This window comes from Trachemys scripta, chromosome 12, assembly GCF_013100865.1.
Source record: "Trachemys scripta elegans isolate TJP31775 chromosome 12, CAS_Tse_1.0, whole genome shotgun sequence".
Taxonomy (NCBI): domain Eukaryota; kingdom Metazoa; phylum Chordata; order Testudines; family Emydidae; genus Trachemys; species Trachemys scripta.
In genome coordinates this window covers 28,482,874-28,489,537 of record NC_048309.1, presented here as the reverse complement: position 1 = coordinate 28,489,537, position 6,664 = coordinate 28,482,874, and positions in this window count along the sequence as shown.

Here is a 6,664-nt window from a genome sequence, read left to right as displayed (position 1 = left end):
TTGCTCCCGAGCATAACGTTCAGTACTGGAAGGCTTCCTGTTGGCGTCAATAGGGTTAATCATGGGAGTAAACACAACTGTGGCAGGAAGTATTTGGAGGATTGGGCTCTTATTTTGCATAACGTCTGTCATCCAAAGCACACTCCTGTAATGATCTTGGGGTTCATTATGTAAAGCAGGGAATGAGACGGGAATAAAACTTTAATAAAACAAACAGGAGAGGTCTCTGGGGAACTGTTGCACACAGGCATGCGGTGTTCCCAAACCTTGCCTCCAGGGCAGGTCTCCAAATTCCCACACTCACAACACAGTCCCTTATGAGGGAGCGTCTCCAAATCACAGTCTTTCATAAACATCTCTCTATAACTCCAGCACTCAAACCAGTGACAGGGCTCTGGTGAAATGGCGGAAGGACAATCGAGGAAGGAAGGGAGCGGGGGAGGGCAGCTTTTCACTCACCTGGAGCTGGAGAGTGAACAAGGCAGAGAGGCATAGGCCGTTTCTCCTGTCTGGCAGGAGCCGCATGAATAAACTCACTCTCAGCCATGATGGCACAATTATAAGCAGGGTCAGTGAGCAGCCACGGCTCTAGGTAAGCTGAGGGAGTAGTCCCTGGGCTACAGACATAACGAAAGATGCCTTAAGGTCAAATCTTCCTTTGGTCTCCCCGTGCATTTGCGGTAACATTCACCCTGTGCCAGACCCAGGAGAAACCTACGGGCTTCAGTAACACATGGGTTTGTGCTGGCTCTCTACACAGACAGGAACTGTGCCCTTTGGGTGTGTTTAGATTGGAAGCTCCTCAAGGCAGGAACCACGTTTCTCTCTGTGTCATGCCCAGCACCAAGCACACAACTAGCATTTAACAATCCTTAGCGCCAAGTCCAGGTCTGTGAGAGAGGCTGGATCCAGTCCTCGGAGACTTTCACCTTGGGGGAATTGGCTCAGTCATGGTCATCATCTGGATGCTAACTGTGCAGCTATCCGTCCATCCCTCCACTCTGGATCTCAGCACCTCTGGGCTTTGGCAAAGTGCAGCCCCAGATCTGGACTCTGCAGCCTGGAGCCCTCTCTAGTACCAGTTGGTTCCCTGCCCTGGTCTCATTCTTATCACGGTAGATATTAATTAGCAGCCACTCAGGGCCTAGGCCTCCTCACACTCAACCCACCAATGCTGTGTGTCAGTTGCAATCACATATTTGAAGAGAAACAAAATTCAAGGGCAGAGCCCCAGAGTTTTACGTTTTGGTGACTTTCCCTCAAGCCAGTTCTACCAGCGCAGGAGGGAGCGCACAGGTAGCTGGTATTGCGCCTGGGCTATGTGCCATCCTGTCTCTGTATACACACAACTTGGGCCATTATTAAGTATTTGGGTGGAAGCTTGGCAGCTCCTCCATTTAAGTCACCATTAGGACCCGATATTGCTGAGTTCCTATGGGGATCTGCATGTGTTGTGGGATCTGAGCCTTATTCTCTTTCCCTCCCATCTGCTAACATTCCTCCTCACACAGCCTGTAAAATCCATTTTACCTGAGCTTGCTATTCACTGTGGCCAAATAAAATTACAGTTGCACTGAATGGACTTGATTTAGGAAACCTGTTTTTTATTCAGAGCCCATTACCACTATTGCAGTTATACAAGCCAAGTTGGTCATATTTAGTTTAAAGTTGCTTTTAAAAAAATTATGACTAGTGCCATAAAAATGCCCAGAGTAATACAAGTCCCAGTGAGCAAGTATTCCTACCTGGCTCCCAAACAGCTGCACTGTGAAGTCACTAAATGGGATTATAACCATTTCCAGAGGTTACTCTGTATGGTGCTATCACACAGCTGTGGCCAATTCGTACATCCAACTACGTGATGTCATTTCAGGGCACCTGCAGGCTCTAAAAATGGTCTGTTCTTCGGAAAGGAGGAAATGGACTAAGCTGTCAAAACTGCTGAGTGTAGTTCTCTGGAAAGCCTGCCATGGATTGTGCTGGATGCACTGCCTGATTCCTGCCCATGTGAAAGAAGAAGGGAGAGTATTTGGGCTGTTGGAAGCTGATGACATCTGCAGAAGAGGATACCTTCATTAATGATCTGGAGGATGGCGTGAACTGCACTCTCAGCAAGTTTGCAGATGACACTAAACTGGGAGGAGTGGTACATACGCTGGAGGGTAGGGATAGGATACAGAGGGACCTAGACAAATTAGAGGATTGGACCAAAAGAAACCTGATGAGGTTCAACAAGGACAAGTGCAGAGTCCTGCACTTAGGACAGAAGAATCCCATGCACTGCTACAGGCTAGGTACCAAATGGCTAGGCAGCAGTTCTGCAGAAAAGGACCTAGGGGTTACAGTGGATGAGAAGCTGGATATGAGTCGACAGTGTGTCCTTGTCACCAAGAAGGCTAATGGCATTTGGGCTGTATAAATAGGGGCATTGCCAGCAGATCGAGGGACGTGATCATTCCCCTCTATTCGACATTGGTGAGGCCTCATCTGGAGTACTGTGTCCAGTTTGGGGCCCCACACCACAAGAAGGATGTGGAAAAATTGGAAAGAGTCCAGCGGAGGGCAACAAAAATGATTAGGGGGCTGGAGCACATGACTTATGAGGAGAGGCTGAAGGAACTGGGATTGTTTAGTCTGCAGAAGAGAAGAATGAGGGGGGATTTGATAGCTGCTTTCAACTACCTGAAAGGGGGTTCCAAAGAGGATGGATCTAGACTGTTCTCGGTGGTACAAGATGATAGAACAAGTAGTAATGGTCTCAAGTTGCAGTGGGGGAGGTTTAGGTTGGATATTAGGAAAAACTTTTTCACTAGGAGGGTGGTGAAGCACTGGAATGGGTTACCTAGGGAGGTGGTGGAATCTCCTTCCTTAGAGGTTTTTAAGATCAGGCTTGACAAAGCCCTGGCTGGGATGATTTAATTGGGAATTGGTCCTGCTTTGAGCAGAGGGTTGGACTAGATGACCTCCTGAGGTCCCTTCCAACCCTGATATTCTATGATTCTATTCTATGATTCTATGTAAGCTCAGAGCTGATTTCCAGCTGCAGGTAAAGATCAGAGCATTAGTGATAGAGAGGTCTGGCCTAGGCTGCCCCAGAAACATTTCAAGACATTTGATGAAAATCCCACAATACAGGAACAAAATCTGGAAGCTCTAAAGATTTTTGAATGATACATTAACAGGGTGTTGTTGAGATGAAGATACTGTCCTGAAAGATAAGTACTATCCTGAAAAAGTCCTAATCCAACACCACCTTCAAATTGAAAGAATCACTGTGAGCTCAGCTTACACCTGGGACCATATGCGATCTCCCTGTAGGATAAGAAATAATTGAACAATTACCCCCTTTGAAGAGTATGAGGATATGTGCACTGTTTTTTTTAAAACTGTAGCTGAAGTGAACAGGAAAGGGGCCAGGGAAGGTTTGAGGCAGAAGAATCTCTGCTACGAAGCAGGGCCAGAGACAGAACTGCTTTAGGAATAACAGTTTCCTTTGTTTCCAGTGAAGTTCCTTGTTCAGTGTTAGAAGAAACCAACTCTGTGATATGTTCCCATTGTCACGTGGTTGGGACTTTTGTAATGGACATGGACAGCACACAGAACTCATTGGGTTTTGTTACAACATGGAACTCAGGCTGGGGTCAAAAAAACAATTTCAGGGAGGTTCCTGGAAATAAGAAAAGCTAAACTCTCAAATGTAGCTGCATTCTAAGGCCTTGTCTGCACAGGAAAGTATTTCTAGTATAAGCTAAGATGTGCATTTAAACTGATATCATCGTACCAGTATAACCCCTGTATGGACACTCTTATTCCAGTAGAAAAGTGCATTTTTATGGCTTAACTGATGTCACTTAGGAAGGGGTTTAAGCTAACCTGAAAAAAGTTATTCTTACGCTGGAATAAGAATGCTCACACTGGGGGCCACCCCTTTATAACTATACTGGTATAACTGGTAAAACGTACCCATGCAGACAAGGCCTAACAGCCAAATCCAGGGACTGTATCCAAAAGCCAGCACAGCACGGGCTGTTACGTGCACTCAGGGCTTGTTGACACAGCACGTTACCGCACGGCAAGCCAGAGCGTGCTGTAGATTCACACCCTGGCTGTCTGCGCAGTAACTCGCTGTATAGACAAGCCCTACGACTAACTCAGAGGCATAGCCACTGCATGAAGAAATCCCGCCATTGAATGGCAGCAATCCATGCAGCTGTTGTTAAGGAACTAAAATGGAAGAAAATCCCATGTAACGGGTTAAAAGAATAAATCCGCCGGCTTTTAAAAATTAGCATTATTTCAGGCTCTCTATATATCACAGGCAAAGCTGCCATATTTCGCAGGACAGTTGGAATTACCAACTAATGTTATCATTTCTTTAAAGTACTTTTCATTCTTTTCCATTCATATTATTGCACCAGTCTGTGGGTACGTCTTCACTACCCGCCGTATTGGGTAGCTCAAGCCAAAGGGGCGGAGAAGGTCAAGCAGCGGCTGTCCTTGCTGTATTCCACGCTCTGTCGTCCAGTCAATTTGCTACTGCTGCTTGTTTCTGTGAGAAACCTGCCAGTCTCTCTGTGCAGCATCCCAGGGCTGGCCCAGGTGGTGTGTTATGCCACCATTTCTCCTGCAGTGATGACTGAGGGTCAGGCTGTGGGGAGGTGAGTCAGAAATTAGCAGGTGGCACAGGTGCTGTAAGGTTCTGGCTGTGAGCCCTCTGCTGGCAGTGTCTCCACCAGGCAGTGTATTACAGGGAGCGGGGGGATTATTTCATTTAGAAAGCAAACCCAATGGGTTATTTCAGCCAGTAAAGTGCGAGTGGTGCTCGAAGAGAACTGAGGGAACCTCAGGCAATGGAAACAGACCAGGGCGTGTGTTCAGTCTCTGTGCTAAAGTCCTGCCCATTCTGGTTGAGCAGGTGAGAATAAAGGGAATGGGCAGCCACAGATCTTTGCACACAAATAGGCCTCCGGAAACTATCCTGCTATGGCACACCCAAGGGTGCCAGCCTGGCTAACGTGAGGCAATGCGCACTGCCATCACAAGGTTTGCGCACAATCCAGCAGCACGTAGCCAAAGCAGAAGCTAGCTGACACATTAACCATGAGAACGTTGCTCCATCCGTGCTAAAGAAAGCATCAGTGTATTGTCCGTCTGCTACAGAGAAATACCAGCATAGACTTAGTACAAGACGGACAGTCGCCCTCAGATCACTGACATTTCCAGTCTCTTAAAGAGTTAATTCAACATGAAGTTTGTGATTTAACCCAATTAAAATAATATTTACCGTTCCTATTGCTTCCTCAGTGGAGTTCCTCACATGTATAAACACATCGATAATGCTAATCATAAGCACTTAGCTTTTCATCCATAGCTCTCCAAGCACTTTACACAGATGGGCTGTTAGCCAGCCCAAGGGGGCGGGGCCATTCATGACAGTGTGAGGATGGATTGTTAAGGCACAGAACTGGGAGTCAGGAGATCTGAATTCTATTGCTGCCTCTGCTAAAGAGTTACTGTCAGACCTTGGGCAATTCAAGTAGAGGCAAATACAGAGATTGCTCTTGGTGGGGCAGAACTAGGGCAGTTCCCCTGTGCAAGGTTGGAGTTGGATGTGGGGAAGGGGGCAGACTGCAGGGGGCAGGCGCTGGTGGATGTCAGTCCTTCATAGCTTCCGTTTCCATGCAAATTAACTAACACAACAAAGGGCCTAGAAACGCTCTGATTTTTAAAGAAATAAGAAGAGGCCTATGTGACAGTCTAATTTACAGAGCCCTTTCAAGATGTACTTGTGTGCAAAGCACCCTATAAAACACTGGATGTCGGAGCAAGGATGGAGGCTGTAAATTGTATCCAAAGTGTCAAAACCAACATTTTTTAAAAACAGCCTTAAAATAAAATGAGGAGATGCAAAGGGAAAAGAATTAAAAAAATAAAATAAAAATAAAATAAAATCATCCTACATGTGATACCAAAGAAGCAAATATCTGCTCTCCACCAAACTGACCTGTTTTTCCCATGGCCTGGAATCTTTGATTTGAGCCTGCATTCACTTTCATAGGCGCATGTCGGGAAGCCTCTGCCACCTAGACTTGTGATTCCCAGCTCAGGTAGCAGTGCACATCCTTAGCTCTGCTCAAGCTAAAACTAGCGGTATGGCCATGGTGACACAGGTGATGGCTTGGCCTAGCTGCCTGAGTGTCTCAGCCAGGATTGTGCTTGGTGGCTTGCATCAAACTGCCACTCACACCGCCATGCCCACATTGCTATTTGTAGCATGGTAGCTCGAACCCAGCTAGTGCATGTACATCTATCCTGTGCAGGGCCGGTGCTACCATTAAGGCGAACTAGGCAGTTGCCTAGGGCACCAAGATTTGGGGGCGACAAAAAGCGGTGCCCCCAATTTTTTTTTTACAGCGTTCCTAAGCCCCCTCCCCGAGTGCGCAGTCGCCGCTCCACTTCTCCCGCCTCCCAGGCTTGCAGCGCCAATCAGCTATTTGGCACCACAAGTCTGGGAGGGGAGGAGAATTAGAGCAGGGGCGGCGTGCTCGGGGAGGAGGCGGAGCAGAGGTGAGCTGGGGTGGGGAGCTGCCACACTGCTCCCCGGAGGGGGATCTGCCGTGGGGGGGGACACCTCAGGGCGGGGGAGGGGCGGGGAGCTGCCGCA